General features: G+C 43.4%; 1 protein-coding gene across 1 annotated transcript in view; it reads left to right on the top strand.

Moving 5' to 3' along the window:
* Positions 1-7,482: 7,482 nt before the first annotated feature.
* HMOX2 (heme oxygenase 2) overlaps positions 7,483-18,074 on the top strand; it is a 31,737-nt gene continuing 21,145 nt past the window's right edge. The window contains exon 1 of the mRNA XM_070413078.1: positions 7,483-7,585. The gene's annotated coding sequence lies outside the window, so the exon portion shown is untranslated. The remainder of the gene's footprint in view (positions 7,586-18,074) is intronic.

Raw genomic sequence — 18,074 nt, 5'->3', positions numbered from 1 at the left:
CGGAACCCTTTGGTTCACAGGCCAAGGCTCTATCCACTGAGCAAAACAAGCTAGGGCTACTTACTCATTCTTTAAGACTCTACATGACTATCACTTCCTCCAGAAAGCCATCCCTGATCCCTAGGCTAGGCACCACTCCTATTCCACTCCCATTTCTATCCCACTGGTAAAATTGTCTCTGTCATATTGACTGAGGGCTTCCTGAGCGCTGGCCCCATTTCTTGTTTGTCTCTATATCTCTTCCTCCAGACACAATGTCCAGTATTTAGTAGAAACTCAATAAAGACCTAGTATGAGGCCTGGCTGGGTAGCTCAGTTGGTTAGAGTATTATCCCGATCGCCAAGATTTCGGGTTTGATCCCCTGTCAGGGCACTTACAAGAATCAACCAATCAGTGCATAAATAAATGGGACAACAATTGTTGGTCTCTCTCTAACATCAATTTTAAAAAAGAAAGAAAAAGAGAGAGTAGTATCCCACATGTACTTGGGGACGCAAGCAACTTCAGTGTCTTTTGGTCTTGCTGAACCTGCAGGTTCAGAAACCAGTACAGGAAATAAGTGGCAGAGAATAATATCTCTGCCCCTGGGCTTCTGGTCAGTGGTACTGGTGCCAGGATGTAACAAAAAAACTTAAGTTTGGCTGCTTGCGGCAACAAAAGCCAAACTCATGAGACAGGTGCTGGTGCAAAAGGAAAGAGGTTTATTTAGGTGCCACATGACCTGGGAGAATGGTAGATTCTCATCTCAAAGACCATCCCCACTTCCTGCTTAAGCCTGTTGTCTTATAGAGATAGGGAGGGGAAGTCTTTTTCTATCCAATTATCATGCTAGTTTTGTTTTTTTTAAATATATTTTATTGATTTTTCACAGAGAGGAAGGGAGAGAGAGAGAGAGAGTTAGAAACATCGATGAGTAAGAAACATCAATCAGCTGCCTCTTGCACATCCCCCACCGGGGATATGCCCGCAACCCAGGTACATGCCCTTGACCAGAATCGAACCCGGGACCTCTCAGTCCGCAGGCCGACACTCTATCCACTGAGCCAAACCGGTTTTGGCTTATCATGCTACTTTTCAAGGTGCTCAGTGTAATAACCTCCCCCTACACCATCTTGGCCAATGGAGGAGACTTTCTGGCACCACCTGACTCTATGGTAACAAGGAGGCTGTTGGAACAGGGCAGACATATTGGCAGCCTGGACAAAGGTTTTTCTCTCTTGTAACCCCACCCACCCTGGGGTCCCTTAAGGCCTGAGTGGAGAGACTTAGCTATTGACTAGTGTATGCTCAACTACGACACAGCACTTTCTGTGGTAATTTATATCTGACAAAGAATTTCCTACAAAGCACTTGCCAGTTCACCCAGCCCAATGACATGTACTAATGATGATGACAGTTGGAGGAACCCTTTTCTGGGCTCATGCTATGTATCAGGTACAGGCTAAACCCAACATTAACTCATTTGACCCCTTGAAGCAACCTTTCCTTCAATCAGTGACACTCAGATTAATTCAATTATGTGTGTGTGTGTTTGGGGTGCAGGTAGTACTGTGTATACTTCCCATTACCCCTTCCTTAAAATTCATTCTTTTTTATTTGATTTTGAGAGCCAAGTAACGCATAATGAATTTATTTATTCCCATAAAAAAATGTAAATGGTACTGTAAATGAAAGTTCCATAGGACTCTTCTAAGGGATCAAAGACAGTTTTATTCAGATACTAGTGGCCCGATGCATGAAATTCATGCACGGGGGGAGGGGTTGTCCCTCAGCCCGGCCTGCACCCTCTCCAATCTGGGACCCCTTGGGGAATGTCCGGCTGCCGGTTTAGGCCAGATCCCTGTGGGGATTGGGGATTGGACCTAAACCAGCAGTCAGACATCCCTCTCACAATCCAGGACTGCTGGCTCCTAACCGCTCACCTGCCTGCCTGATTGATGCCCCCAACTGCCCTCCCCTGCTGTGACCCACCTCCTCCACCGGGACCCGCCTCTTCTGCACAAGGCGGCGAAGACTCCAGGACTGGCCTTCTTGGTGCCGCACAGAGCTGCGGGACCCCTAGACCTTACTGCGTGGAGTGCCGCCAGGCCCTGCCTCCACTGTGTGCGTGGCCATCTTGTGACAACGTTGTGTGCGAGGGCCACCTAGGATTTTATTAGTATAAATGATTTGCAAATCAGAAAATGTAGCCTTTGGCATGAACCAAAGACACACTCTAGGGTGGGAAAAATAAGGCAAGGTTTTTTTGTTTTTTAATGTTTTTTAAAAGTATTTTTATTGATTTTAGAGAGGAAGGGAGAGGAATAGAGACAGAAACATCAGTGATGAGAATCATTGATTGGCTACCTCCTGCATGTCCCCCACTGGGAATCAAGCCCACAACCCAAGCATGTGCCCTTGGCTGGAATCGAACCTGGGACCCTCCAGTCCGCAGGCCGACACTCCATCCACTGAGCCAAACCGGCCAGGGCAAGGCAAGGTTTTTAAAGGGATGAGTTTCAAGGAGTTGCTAATCAAAGGGTTGGGATACAAGACCATAATTTATTCATTTTCTGATTGGTGGGGGCAACTGGATTTTTAGGGGACTGCTGACTCAATGGTCAGCTAGTGGAGCTATGAGATAAGAATAATGGGTAGTTTCAATTGACTCATGGTCAGCAGGTAGAGCCATGGGATATTCCAATAGTTGGAGTCACAAAATATGGTCAGCAGGGCAGGTCACAAGGCAGGGGCCAATGCCTCAGTTTCAATACACCAATAAAACAATTTTTTGTAGTAAAACAGACAATGCAAAGAATACAAATTGTCTGATAGGTAAAGTCAGAGTTTAAACTGCAAAATGGCCTAGTTATTGGAGCAAGGTCAGAGACCAAATTGTAGAAGAGTCCAGATATTAGAATCCTCAGTACAGATAAAGCACAAGTGACCCTAGACCTCTCTCTATCATTCTAGTGTGTAAACCTTTCCTACTTTTGAAGCATTTATAGACCTAAACATGAACATGTAGAAAGATAACATTTTATAGTTAAGAAATAAAAGGGATCATACTGAATATATTTTCCCCACAATATTTATTATGAAAATTTGTAAACATACAGAAAAGTTGAAAGAACTATATAGTGAATACCGATATACTTACCACATAGATTCTTCAATTCTTAACATTTTGCTATATTTGCTTTATCAGCTATCTTATTTTTTATACAATTCAAGTTAGTTGCAGACATCAGTACTTTTCTCCCCTAAACACTCCAGCATACATATTATTTAGAGTTTGATATTTGTTTTTTAGGTTAAGTTTGTAACACACTATAGAACAGTGGTCACCAACCTTTCGGACCTTATGGACCACCAGTGGTCCGTAGACCACCGGTTGGCGACTGCTGCTATCCTATATAATAAAGAGGTAATATGCAAATTGACCCTCACATCACAAGATGGCCGGCCCCACATTGTCACAAGATGGCCAGCAGGGGAGCAGTTAGGGGCAATCAGGCAGGCAGTCAGGTGAGTGGTTAGAAGCTAGCAGTCCCAGATTGTGAGAGGGATGTCCAACTGCCGGTTTAGGCCTGATCCCACAGAGATCGGGCCTAAACTGGCAATCAGACATCCCCTGAGGGGTCCCAGATTGGAAAGCGTGCAGGCTGGGCTGAGGGACCACCCCCCAGGTGCACGATTTCGTGCACCGGGCCTCTAGTAAAATATATTTTTGCATTTTCCTACAACTTACTTTCCCCCCTTCTACTTAATGTCCTCCCTCAGGTGGTGTTTGCCCTTTTCAATGGGGCACAATTACTGAATGAATGTGCCCCTGTCAATCCCTGCTCCATCCTCTTTTGATGGACCTAAAGGTTGTTTCAAAGTTTTCACCAAAATGGAGTATCCTGGTATGTGTTGCAATGACCTCCCTTGTTTGTGCCCTTTTGAGTTCTTTCAAGTGTTAGACAGGACAAAGATCTCAAGATCTGGGCAGTCCTAAATGTTATTAGAGAGAAATATCAATTTGTTATTCCAGTTATTTATTCATTCACTGGTTGCTTCTTTTTAAAAAATGTGTCTCTATTGATTTTTTAGAGAGAGAGAGGAGGGGAGAGAAAGAGAAACATCTATGTGAGAGAGAAACACCGATAGGTTGCCATTGGTTGCCTCCCATATGCACCCGGACCAGATACCGAACCCTGCAACCTGGGCATGTGCCCTGACTGGTATTGGAACTGGCAAACTACTAGTGTATGGAACAACACTCAACCAACTGAGCCACACCTGCCAGGCCATTTGGTGGCTCCTTATATGTGCCCTGAGGATATGCCCTGACGGGATCAAACCCACAACCTGGCATATCAGGATGAGGTTGTAATCAACTAAGCTACCTGGCCAGGGCTTCTTGCTAAATGTTAAAATGTAGTATTTTGTAGATACAGTAAACAGGATGCGCTGACAGGAACTCAGCCTGATGAAAGTAGCCAATTGCAAAGAAGAAATCAACATGTAATATATATAAGCCATGGCTAAGCCTTCCTTCCGGGAGGCAGAGATTTGGATATGAATCTGAGACAGGCTGAGCCTCTCTTAAAAACTCTTCAGTTATTTCTTAAAGCCTCTTCTAGATAAGTTTAAAGTTTCTCTTCAGGCATTCCCCAAAGAGCTCTGTTCTGTGCACCTGGAAAGTAAAGAGTTCCGCTCTGCACCTGCACAGGTGTATACCAGCTGCTGGAACCTGAAACGTAAAGAACTCTACTATGCACCTGTGTGAGGAACCTAGCCCTATATAAGCCAGACCCGAAGCAGCAGTTTGGGAGCCATGCTGTTATTAGTTGCATTAAGCCCCCTCCCTTCTCCTTTCCCTCCACCTTGATTTCAGTAAACTTCTAATTTTTTTAATATGTTTTTATTGGTTTTAAAGAGAGAAGAAGGGCGAGGGAGAGAGAGGAAAAAACCCACATTGATGATAGAGAAATATCAATGGGCTGCCTCCTGCATGCCCCCTATCAGGGATCGAGTCCGAAACCCACAACCCAGGCATGTGCCCTGACCGGGAATCAAACTGGCAACCTTTTGTGCATGGGAGCACCAAACTGAGTCACCTCTGATTTTGAATCTGTTTAGCCTCCTCTCCTGATTTCTGTCTTGGGGGATGGGTGCAAGAACCTCTTTGTCATTGACAAATTCCCTGTCTTCCTTACTCACTGCAAGTAAATAAAACTCCTTGCAACAACCACCTCTCATTTTCAAATACAGCATCTTAAACAGTGAAGCCCTTGAGTTCAATAACACAAATGTTTTCTAGAATAGCTACCCAGAAGTGTAATTGTTGGGTCAATGAGAATGCCCATTCTAAGTGTTAATAGTTCCTGCCAAATTGTTCCTACTTCCCCATGTGAAGAAAAAAGAGGCTACCATAACAAGCCTGACAACTTCAATAACTGAAAGTAACCACACAGGTTGTTTTGATCATCAAAACATTCCTAACTTGCCTGACCAGTGTGGCTCAGTGGCTGAGCATTGCACGAACCAGGAGGTCATGGTTGGATTCCTGGTCAGGGCTCATACCTGGGTTGGGTTCCGGGCTCAATCCCCAGTGGGGGGTGTGCAGGAGGCAGCCGATCAATGATTCTTTCTCATCATTGATGTTTCTATCCCCCTCTCTTCTTACTTCCTCTCTCTGAAATAAATAAAAACACATTAAAAAAAAAAACAAAACAACAGCCCCAAAACCCACATTTCTAATTGAGTGGGTTATGGTAGGAAGTCATGTCCTAAGTATATAGGATAAATTAATCTCTACCTTGAACAAGCCCTGTCCATTGTTTATGTGCATCTAGAATAATATATTTAAAATGTGAGAATGATCTCTTCTCCAGAAGGGTAAAGATAAACATCCCAGTGCAGAGGGGGAAGACAACCCCAACATTCCTCATTGTTCTCTTTCAACTGCATCTCTTTCAACTTCTATAAACTATGTTAAAGCTAACTATCCTGCATCCATCAATGTAAAAGTAACATCTCTCCATTTTATTTTTTACTCAATCCTAGAGATTTTCCTGCTTTACTTTCTCCCGCGCTTTAATCGTCCACCAATGGATTTCATGTAACCTTTCTTAGGTCTTCTCCTTTGGTTCTAATCCTATCCTATATAATAAAATCCTAATATATGCTTACTGCTTAATCATCACTTGTACTTTTTCATTTCATTTTTCCAGTTTCCTTGCATTATTATAGTGTCACTGGATTTTAAGAGCTTGTTTATGACTAAAGATGTTAATAATTTCTCATGCATTGCAAATGAAATACCATGTTTTTTGTTACTATTTCACTCTGGTGTTTTACTTTTTGGTTGTATCAAACTTGTGTATTAAATATAATCATATTCTGTTTTTTAAAAAAATAAAACCCTAATATGCAAATCAACCAAATGGCAGAACGACCAGTCACTATGACACGCACTGACCACCAGGGGGAAGACACTCAATGCAGGAGCTGCCCCCTGGTGGTCAGTGAGCTCCCATTGGGGGAGTGATGCTCAGCCAGAAGCTGGGCTCATGGCAAGTGCAGGGGCGGTGGCGGGAGCCTCTCCCGCCTCCAGCAGTGCTAAGGACCCCTGGGGGATGTCCGCCTGCCCGCTTACACCACAGGTGGACATCCCCTGAGGGGTCCTGGACTATGAGAGGGTCCAGGCCAGGCTGAGGGACCCCCACCCCCACCCTCAGTGCACAAATGTTGTGCACCGGGCCTCTAGTGTATAAATAAAGTGCATAATTGCTATACCCTGGAGAATTATCTCTGTCCTTTGAAATTTTGCTTCCAGGACTAACCCCTACCAGTGATGGCGAACCTTTTGAGCTCGGCGTGTCAGCATTTTGAAAAACCCTAACTTAACTCTGGTGCCGTGTCACATGTAGAAATTTTTTGATATTTGCAACCATAATAAAACAAAGACATATTTTTGATATTTATTTTATATATTTAAATGCCATTTAACAAAGAAAAATCAACCAAAAAAATGAGTTCGCGTGTCACCTCTGACACGCGTGTCATAGGTTCGCCATCACCTAATCTTTGGCTCTAATAAACTATTTTAAACTTTTCTTTAGGTTTGGAGTTTCTTTTGTGGACACCCCATAACTCTAACAAAAACTGCAAACTTCCCACACCTTTGCCAACATTGGACATTACCAGCCAGTCATTTAATTTGCAGCCAACCCCATGGTTAAGGAAATGACTGGAAGCCAGTGTGGCTGGAACAGAAAGGACAGGTGGAGCCTAGCGCAAGATGAGCCTGCAGAGGTGGTGACATCGGGCAAGAAGAGCGCGTGGCCCGGAGGAGGCCTCATAAACACCCGCTCTCATTGGTGCTCGCGTTCACTCACCAACACCCCACTTCCTGGGCAGACCTGGGTGCCCAGAGAGGAGCCACGCGCCCGCCGCAGAGGCGTGTCCTCCGCAGGCCCCGCCCCCGCTGCGTGCGCACGTCGGGCCGCCCTCGCGCTTGCCCGCTAGCTGCTAGACTGTTCCTGACAGACGCGCGGAGGCTGCTGCTACTGACGGACGGAAGGACCTGCGTCCGGCCAAGTGGAGCCGAGGCTGGTGAGTGGCCCGCACCCTTCCGGACTTCTCCCCGGGTCCTCGGCGGGCTTTGGCCGGCGCTGCTTTTCGGGAGCTGGGTTCCGCCAGCCGCGGCCCGCCGTGTCCCCAGCGCAGGCCTGAGGAAGATCCGGTGGGGACGGCAGTAGCGGGGTGAGCGGGGAGGTGGCTGGGCGCAGGGGCGCCCCGCTTCGTAGACGACGTTTCCGAGGGCCGAGGTCGCGCTGGGCCCTCCCTCCTGGCGTCGCGAGGGCGCTGGGTGAGGTGACCCCGGGGTCGCCGCTGGTGGACTTGGCGTTTCCGGTGGGGGTTGCAGCCGCTGACCTCCCACCCGCACGTCCTTCCACCTTGGGCCCGCGAGGACCCGGACCTCCCCCCCGCGTCGGAGGTGGGTGCCCGGAGGTGGGTGCCCGGCGTGCCGGCTTATCTCGGGCCATGGCTCTGCCCTTCCTCCATGTGACTCACCTTAGAGCGAAGGGCCCTTTGAGTCACTGTTATGACTTCGTGAGTGACCGCGGCCGCCCTGGCGCAGAGCGCCAGCTTGGGAGGGACCAGTGCCTGGGGCAGCCGGTTAATTTGGGCTGGGAGTTTACCTGTCACCTCGGAAGCACAGCGCTCTCCATGCAGTAATCGCCCCACAAGCGCTGCCAGGACCGCCTTGCACGGTCTTTGCACCGGGCCGGCCTGTCTGGCCATTTACATTGGTCTGATGAACCGGTTTTTGTGGCCTGTGGCTGTCATCCTTATTGTGTTATGGTTATGGTTCTATGAGCCAGGAAATAAACATCGTCTAGTTCAGGAAGCCCTCTCATTCTCCGCCCCTTCCGCAACCCTATGAGTTGATAGTTTTCCTACTTCTGAATGGGGTTAGTGATGAGACGACGGTGAAGGAATTGACCTGCCTCCCACAACCAAGACGATGGCACATGGTCGGCTGCCTCCAGATCCCATGCTCTTTCCTAAACAAAGTCATAGAGATTGGAAATGGGTTATTTAAACTGTTTCCCCCACCCCTTAAACCGTCCTCCCAAATAGAAGGAAACAGGAACTTACTGGTTTTGTGTGTTTGAGTTTCTGATAGTGGCGTTAACCAGTGTGTTTTGATTTAACTCCCATATTAAAAATTTTTAGTTTTTCTTCTGGGAGGAGAGGGATAAGTAATACACATTTGTAAGTCTGTGCTTCATTCTTTAGTTTTTTGTTTTTTTTCAAGAAACCTCACAAGACAAAACATCACAAGCTGACCAGGAGCTCACAGTTCAATTGGGCATTTACAAGTTTACTTAGTGAAATTGGAAAAAGTTCTCAAATACAGTGCTCAAGCCAGAACGTTGGGTGAGGGTGTGGAAATTTGAGGGGCCTTGCAAACACAGTCTCATTGAGTGACCTCATCTAACTGGGTATTTGAAGAGGAAACTCTGTGATTATCCCATTGTCTGACTTGATTTGCTTTTTACCTTTGCTTGGGCCAATAAAGTGAGATGCTAGGAGTCCTAGAGTCCGGAGTTTGAGCTACTCTAGAAATGCCAATGTCAATGAAAAGATGAGTTACAGAAAGTAAAGTATTCATTGCATTTAGTTCACCCCTCATTAGAAAGCAAAACTGGACAGCTGGGGCCTTTGGGCTACCTTGATTCTTTTTGGTTTTCTTTTAAAAGCTGACTCTTTTCAGAGTTCCACTTGGGCTCTGATCAGGATTGTACCAAAAACTGGAATATCACTCCTCCAGGAGGAAGATATTTTTGAAAATTGCAGTTGTATACTTCAATGTACAACTTTAAAATTTAGCTTGAAACTCCTTGGAGAGAAAAGAGGTGAAAAACTATAAATTACCTCCTGGTACATTATTGGCCATAGTTAACCAAAAAGTTATAAATAGACATTTAATGCAGTAATTTTCAACCCATGTGCTGCAAGAGGCACACTGGTGTGCCACAAGAATTTTTAAAACATGCAATTCCAGACTATTTAGTCAGGGTCACTGATCTCTTTTCCCTTTGATTGTCAAATTTAAAAATAACAGTAGCCAACACAACAATAACCATCTGGTGTGAATGAATCAAAATTATACTTATTTTCTTTGTCAGATCAGCAAAAAAAATTTTTTTTGGTTTTTAGTAATTTTAGTAATTAGTTTATGTGTGCTATGAGATGAAAAAGGTTGAAAATAGCTGACTTAATGCAATCTTTTTCTGATAGTGGTCAGTAGGAGAATTAAAAGATTTGGGTAACATCTCCTTTTGTGTTCAACACTGTGAATGTTGTCTGATTTTAAGTAATTATATCTGTTAGGTTTATTTGTGCAAAAACATAGGATAAAAGCTCTGTTTTGTAATCTGAATAATTTCTCGATATTTTTGTGCTGCTGAAAAGTAGTGCCATTATTGGGATAGTTAATATAACTGCTAATACCAAGATCTTTCTTTAAAAAATATGTATGTATACATACACACACACACACACACACACACATATATATATATAATTGATTCTGATGACCACTCAGTTGCTCTGTAATATTGTTCACTGTATGGTTTATTTTTCCGTATTGACTCCCCATTTATTTATCATAAGATATTGTCTCCCATTGTATTAGACATTTTAAAGCCAACTAATGAAAACAGCTGGATCTCTCAGAAATTTTCTTTTTAAATTTTTAATAAATTTGACATAGTAGTGAAATATAGCAGCCCATAACTGATGGTCTGATTTAGCCACATTACATATATGAAAGAATATGTAGTTACATTTATTTATATATTTTGCAAGAAATCTTTTCTGAGTGACCAGTGTCTCCCCATTTAAGAATAATAGTGGTTGCCCTGCCGGGTAGCTCATTTGGTTGGTGCATCGTCTGATATGCCAAGGTTGCAGGTTCAATCCTATGTCAGGGCACATACAAGAATCAACCAATGAATGTTCCAATAAATAAATGGAACAAGAAATTGATCTCCCTCCCTCCCTCTCTCTCTCCCTATCTTTCTTTAAAAATCAATAAAAGTAACAATAGTTAATGGAGTTCACTATAGATAATTTAACAGAGGATTGCATATAAATTATAATCATGGCCAACTGAAATGGAGCTGGGAACTCTTTCTGGGTTGTCATATCAATCACATCTATATTCAAGACCTTACAAGGCAATATTCTGAACCCTTAACTAGGCTTTTCAAAACAGCAATTAAATTTATGAAACTCTTAACAGTGAATAGGTTTTAATGTTACTTTGATGTAAATTTAGCAAACATGCAATTTTCTATGTGATATACATGGTGGGGCAAAAGTAGATTTACAGTTGTGAGTATGCGAAAGTTTATTCTTGTATTATTGTTTAGTAATTATTGTATTATTTTTCATACAAACAACTATAAACCTACTTTTGCCTCACCCTGTATTTCTTTCCTTTTTTTTTAAGCTTCACCCGAGGATATTTTTCCATTGATTTCTAGAGAGCGTGGAAAGAGAGAGGGGGAGAGAGAGAGAGAAATATCAATGTGAGAGAGATACATTGATTTGGGGCTGGGGAACCTGCAACCTGTAACTGAGGTATGTGCCCCAGACTTGGAATCGAACCCATGACCCTTTGGTCTGCTGGCTGATGTTCTAACCATTGAGCAACTGGCCACGGCTCCCTTTATTTCTTTTTTTTTTTTTTTTCCCCTTTATTTCTTTTAAGCAGATATTTTAGCAATAATCCAAGGGCTGTTTAGTCTGTTTGTGGAGTAGGAATTGCATCAGAGTGCATGTATTTTTACTATTGAATGGCATAATGCTGAGGAAGGTTCTTTTTTAAGTGTGTGCTTGAGTATCTCACCCTGTGTAATGTGTACAGATACACTGCCCTAACCGGTTTGGCTCAGTGGATAGAGGGTGGGCCTGCGAACCAAAGGGTCTCAGGTTTGACTCTGGTCAAAGGCACGTGGGTCGTGGCTCGTGCAGGAGGCATCCAATCGAAGAGAGAGGGAACGACAGAGACAAGTATCAAGAAATAGTAGTCACAGAGGCTGTTTCTTGATGCTTGTCTCTGTCGTTCCCTCTCTCTTCTACCCTCCCCAAAAATCAATGGAAAAATATCTTCGAATGAGGATTAACAACAAAAGCCAAATAAAGTGTACAGATACACCGACTCTTGTTTGTACTTCAAAATGATTGAATCAGTTGGTTAATCCAATCAGTCTGTATCATTTTTGTTCAAGCAGCTATTCAACACTAGACAGGTTTGTTTCACATTTATGTATATGTATCTAAATACATACATATTCACTTGTATTAGAAGGTAAAAAGTAAATGGTTTGTTTCTTCCAAAAAATAAAGCTGTGCTAGTATATTTTTGACCATGAGAAAAACATTGCTGCAGTTTTTGTATCTGAAAAATGAGTTAATATTTGAATCTTAAAATCTTTTGTGCCTTGAATGCTTATTGATTTAAGAAGGGTTTCCAAATCTTTCTGTTTTGGTAAGTTTGGGCCTGGGAATCTGTGTTTTTAATTTCTCATGTGATTCTTGTTTGGGGCCCCTTGTCTAAAGTACAGGCTGAACAGAAAAGGGAGTGGACTGGCAAGAGGGTAGAGAAGTAGGTGAATAGGATACATGAGGAAAGGGACAACAAGAAGAAAGAAAGGGCTAATTGTTGCTTGACAATAATTACTGTCAGCTTGTATGCAAGAGGCCAAGCAAGTGGATATTCTCTTCCATCTGTTTGGGGGGGGGAATAATTTTTGTCACACAAATAGATTTGTTTCCTTCCCAAGAGTATCATGGGCTTAATTATTGTCATAGTTCCCAGTAACTTTAAAAGGGCTTTGGGGAAGAATGGCATAACAGAGACAGGTGTCTTATACTCCACCTGTCTGACTTTTTGTAAATACTCCTAGCTTCCTGCCTTTCTCCTGATGAGCTCTCTCTCAGTCTTGGAAAACTCAAATTTCACTGTCTTGTATTCAAACCCATAATTATTTGAGGGTTGAGGGAAGGTGCTAGCATGATTAAGCAATCTGCCCTCATGCTTTCAGCTAACCTAGTTGGCTGGCCTGCCTCATCAGTCACTGTGTTGATCATATTTTTTATATCAAACAATGGGACCCATAGTTTGAGCATTCGGGTGTACTGAAGGAATTGATTGCTGGGGTAGGATATTTGAATCAGAATTGTCCTGGTTAATTTGGAACATAGGGCTGAATCTTTAGCATTGTCTGTATTGCACAATTAGTATTTCTCCTATGGGACATATTGTTGTGTTCTCTCTCTCTCTCTCTCGAGCTTGAAGCTGCAAGGTCTTAGGCCTCATTGTAGTCACAGAGCCTGCAAACAATATAAATGTTTGTTGATAATATAGCATGTCACATGCCCAAGTGTAGACATCCCCTTCCTTGGACACTGGACCTGCTGTTCTCTCTGGCAAGACCACTACAGGCTGCTGCAGAGGAACGGTTATCACCTAGAACTGTTTCAGGACAATTTGCAGGAGGGCAGGCATGTGAAGGGAAAGAATCAGTAAGCAAAATTGAGTGTGGGTCGGGAGAGGGCTCTAAATAGTGTTTGAAGACAGATGAGAAAAGCAGATATAGTGAAGGAGTGTTAAACCTTCACTCCCTTCCTGGCCGGTGTGGCTCAGTTGGTTGAGTGTAGTCCCCATTACCAGTTAGAGTCCTGGTCAGGCCACATGCCTGGGTTTCAGGCTTGATCCCCAGTAGGGGGCGTGTAAGAGGAAGTCCATTGATGTTTCTCTCTCCCACTCCCTCTCTCTCCCCCTTCCCCTCTCTCTTTTTAAAAAAATAGGTTTTTATTGATTTCAGAGAGAGGGAGGGAGAGAGAGGTAGAGAGAGAAACATCAATGAGAGAGTCATTGATCAGCTGCCTTCTGCATGCCCCCTACTGAGGATCGAGCCCGCAACCTAGGTATGTGTCCTGACTGGGAATTGAACTGTGACCTCCTAGTTCCCTGGGTAGATGCTCAACCACTGAGCAATACTGGCTGGACCCCCCTCTCTCTCTAAAAAAAAAAATCAATAAAAACATTTTTTTAAAAAAAAGGATGAATCTCATTAAAAAAAAAAACCTTCACTCCCTTGGGTTTTTCCCTACAGGAAGGCAAGTGGAGAGTCAAGCTTTCTGTTTGCTTAGTAATAGCAGGTAACCCTCTAACTAGAAAATAACTTAAAACATTCCATTTCTCTACTACACACTTGGGTTTCTGTCAATATCAGCAAAATTTCCAAGTATCTTTGCTCAGTGTCCTGTTTGTCCTGTTTTGTAAGACTTTTTGTGTTTGCAAAGTGAAAAGTGGGGTGACTGCCCTGGCTGGCTGGGTCATTTGGTTAGAGCAGTAGTTCTCAACCTTCTGGCCCTTTAAATACAGTTCCTCATGTTGTGACCCAACCATAAAATTATTTTCGTTGCTACTTCATAACTGTAATGTTGCCACTGTTATGAATTGTAATGTAAATATCTGATATGTAGGATGGTCTTAGGCGACCCCTGTGAAATGGTCGTTCGACCACCAAAGAGGTTGCGACCCACAGGTTAAGAACCGCTGGGTTAGAGCATCATCTCATACACTAAAATGTTGTGGGTTCGATTCCTGGTCAGGGCACATAACTAGGTTGTGGGTTCAATTCCCGATTGGGATGCCTATGGGAGGCAACATATCAATGTTTCTCTCTCACATTGATGTTTCTCTCTCTCCCTTTCTTTCTCTCTTAAAAAAAATCAATAAAAACATATTCTCTCAGGTGAGGATTAAAAAAAATGGGGTTGACTAGCTGCTACAGGTTATGTTTTCTTGCCCTTTTCATTTGGTTTTTCCAGGGCATATGCTCAGATTTCAAAGAAGTTAATTTTTAAGTGCAAGTGCCTAAAGATAGAGGGACAAAGAAAAAGTGATATCTGCCCATTTGGCAAGCATGTATTGCCTCTATGGTGTGCAGAGTACTGGCACTAAGCAGGCGTGCAAAAACAACAACAAACCCAGCATAGTCCTTGTTCACTAGCAGTTGGCAGTCACACTGGGGACACGAAACGGTAAAATCACTTTGTAAGGTTTATGATCGTCATTCTGACACTCAGTATTCTGGGAGGTCAGGAAAGTGAAGAGCTGAGAAATGGAAAAGACAGGAGAATTTGAACTGAACCCACTGGGGTTAGGTAAAATAATAGAGAAAAGAAGAGAGGAGGCCAAAGAAAGGGGATACCTCTCTTTAGCAAGCTCTCAGGGATCTTATCCACAAAGAGAATGTCTCTCATTTTAGAATAGGGATTCTTAACTTGAATTCTGGGTCCATGGGTGAATTGTAGGGGACTGTGGTTGCTCTGGAATGGCATAGGCAACATTTTTTTTTTTATATATGTGATTGTCCTGGAGAGAGAGTCTGAAGCCTTCATATGATTCTCAAAGGAATCTGTAATCAAAAAAAAGATGAATGATTCTTCTATTCTGGCAAATACCCTTCCATCTTCAGAAATACACTTCTCTGAATTCATATTTTCAGATGAGGTATTTGGGTGGAAGATGAAAGACAGAAACCCTAGGATTACTTTGTAAACAAACAGCCTTTCACTGAACATCAACTGTCATGGGACATGCATGAGTGCTCATGCAAAAGACAGCATGTTCCCACATACACATGGTGTTCTAATCTGGTTTCCAGGAATAGGGCAACTAAACACCCTCACTGACTAGTGTGGGTGAGGCTCCAGGTATGTCCTCAATGTCATGCAGTCAGTTGTGGCTGATACAGAGGTAGAACTAAGGAGTGTTGGAAGTGGGGCGAATTGAAGACACAAACCACAGGCTTTTTGGAAGGTCAGGATGTGTTTCAAGAAGTTGCTGGAGGCCTGGCCAGTGTGGCTTGGTGGTTGAGCGTCGATCTATGAACCAGGAGGTTGGGGTTCAATCCCTGATCAGGACACATGCTCAGGTTGCAGTCTTGATCCCCAGCGGGGATGGGGAGGGCATGCAGGAGGCAGCTGATCAGTGATTCTCATCACTGATGTTTCTCTCTCTACCCCTCTCAACTTCCTCTCTGAAATCAACAATGTAAAAGAAGCTGCTGGGGTATTGGAAACAAGGTGTGAAAGAGTACATGAAGCCCTGGCCCAGCAGCCAGAAAACCCTGGGCAGGTCTGGGAACAGGGGCTAATTTCAGGACCAGCTTCCCTCTGCTGCTTTGGACATAAAGGGCTAAGAGACTGTCCTAGAGCAGTGGTCACTTAGCACATGCATAGGAAATGGAAGCAGTTTCAAAGCTAGTGTCCCAGTTCTCCTAGACCAGCAGTCACCAACCTTTTGGACCTCATAGACCACCAGTGGTCCGCGGACCACTGGTTGGCGACCGCTGCCCCAGACCATTGGTCAGTAAACTGCGGCTCGTGAGCCACATGCGGCTTTTTGGCCCCTTGAGTGTGGCTTTTCCACAAAACACCAAGTGCAGGCGTGCACGTACAGTGCAATTGAAACTTCGTGGCCCATGCTCAGAAGTTGGTATTTTGTGGAAGAGCCACACTCAAGGGGCCAAAGAGCCGCATGTGGCTCGTGAGCCGCAGTTTGCCGACCACTGCCCTAGACCATTCCATTGAACTAGGCCGAGCTCAGAGTTCCTTTGGGTACTGGAGGAGCTGAGCTCGAGTCCCTGACCCTCCCCGCCACTTTAACTATGGATGATCCACTCACTGCTCTTGCTTTATGTGTTGGCCTTCTGTGTAGGGTTTGGTTGAGCATACCTCTCAGAGCTCTGGAGCACGTGATGGCCTATAAGCTGTTCAACTGTTCCCCTCCCTGTCATATCCCCCCCCCCCCCCCCAAAGTTATTCATTACTGCCTAATCATGTCCTTAGTTGACAGTACTAGTAGTAGATGGTCTGGGCTACATGAATTTCTTCTTGATAATCATTAATGGAGACAATGATGTTTGACCAGTTCTGTGGACCTCTTGGGAATTATAAGCACCCACTTCATGTATCTTTAATTTATGTAGTTTGTGGGGGCTGCCTTAAACAATAGGATGTTATTCAATTTTGCAGTGTCAGACTGCTGTGTTTTTTTTCTTTTCAGTAAGTTGTGATCACTAGCATTTTGCTTTTTCCCCTTGAGATAATGATAACCTAATGCCTTGATGTTTTTCTTCCAAAATGTGCTTAGAGACAGGATGTGGGCTTGTTAGGAGATTGTACAGCTATTGCCTTCTTTGGCTTGACCCCTTCCCTAGAGTAGTAACAAACAAGAAGAGAACTGCCACTGTGAATTCCTTCTCTAAAGCCAGCTGGGGAATAAAGGTTTTTCAGAGGCAGACATCTGGAAGTATCAGGCGGCCTGTGCATGTATGGGATGGAGGAGTGCTGGCAAGTGTTTGTTTGCTTGACCTTTAAAATTTTACCTATCCATTTCTTTAAAAAAAGGGGTGGGAGTATTGGGGGCGGGGGGCGGTTTATGCTCCTAATCAGGCTTTTAAAGTCCTAAAAGTAACTACATAAACGGTGTGTTCTCAAGTAGTTGTATCTGCGGAATATAAGGAAGCCAGTTTAAAAACCAATGCAATATAACATTTGTGAGTTATTTTGATCACAAAGCATCGCCTATTTGGCCCCCTACAAGGCCAATCTCACCCCAAACTCTCATCAGCAGCAATTTTTGTAGTGAAAATGTTGCTCAAAAATGCTTACTCACTACTCAGCCATTTTTCTTATTCCTGGGATTCACTTTTAACTATCTTTGTTATCTGCTCTTTGAGACTACCTTCATTTTGAGAAAACCTTGCATTCTGGAAATCGTTCAGCCACTCAGCAAACCCTGATTAGCTGGGTGCCCTGTGTTGGGCAGTAGGAGACAAAAATAAATAATCTGAATCTGTAAAAGAGACATGTAAAAAAATAAATAACAGGACATAAGTGCTATAACAGATCATAAAAGTCTTGCTTAAATTGAACTTTAATTAGCCTCTCAGGGCTAAGAAGCCAAGCCACATAGTTGCCATCAGCATTTGCCTGCAATACCTATCAGTTTGGGTGAATTTCTCTGTTTCTCAAGATTCCCCAAAATGTCTTGAGGTTCTTCCTTTTCCATCTCCCAGGAAAGCAACCTTGGTTCCTTACCTGGAAAGACTGCTGAGAACCATTTAAAGTACAAGGCTGTTTTTCTGAGGGGCTTTTATTGGCCTCCAAAGTTAATCTTAATTCCTTAGAGTCTTCTGGTAACATCCAGAGACTATTCATGGTTCTTTCAAATATGGTATTCCAGTCAAAGCCTTGTCAAGAGTTTTCAATTGTGTCCTGTTATAAAAAAGAACATATTCTTCTTGAATTTATGTAAATAAACATATTGCCATGAAAATAATACTCATTAAGAGTTTCCAAAGTCTAGTGGGATCAATTAGAGAAAAAAAATAAACACCTCAATACTGCTTACAGAGGTGTAAATAAGGAAAAATACTTATATCTGAAAAAGATTTTAAAAAATCAGCAATATTTCAAATAAAAAAATCATAAAATTGTAACCCTT

The sequence above is a fragment of the Myotis yumanensis genome, unplaced genomic scaffold (genome assembly GCF_028538775.1).
Source record: "Myotis yumanensis isolate MYYU_CA2020_CCGP unplaced genomic scaffold, mMyoYum1.0.hap1 SCAF_4, whole genome shotgun sequence".
NCBI lineage: Eukaryota > Metazoa > Chordata > Mammalia > Chiroptera > Vespertilionidae > Myotis > Myotis yumanensis.
The sequence above is the reverse complement of the archived record's forward strand: the minus strand, read 5'-3'. Positions and strand labels throughout refer to the sequence as shown.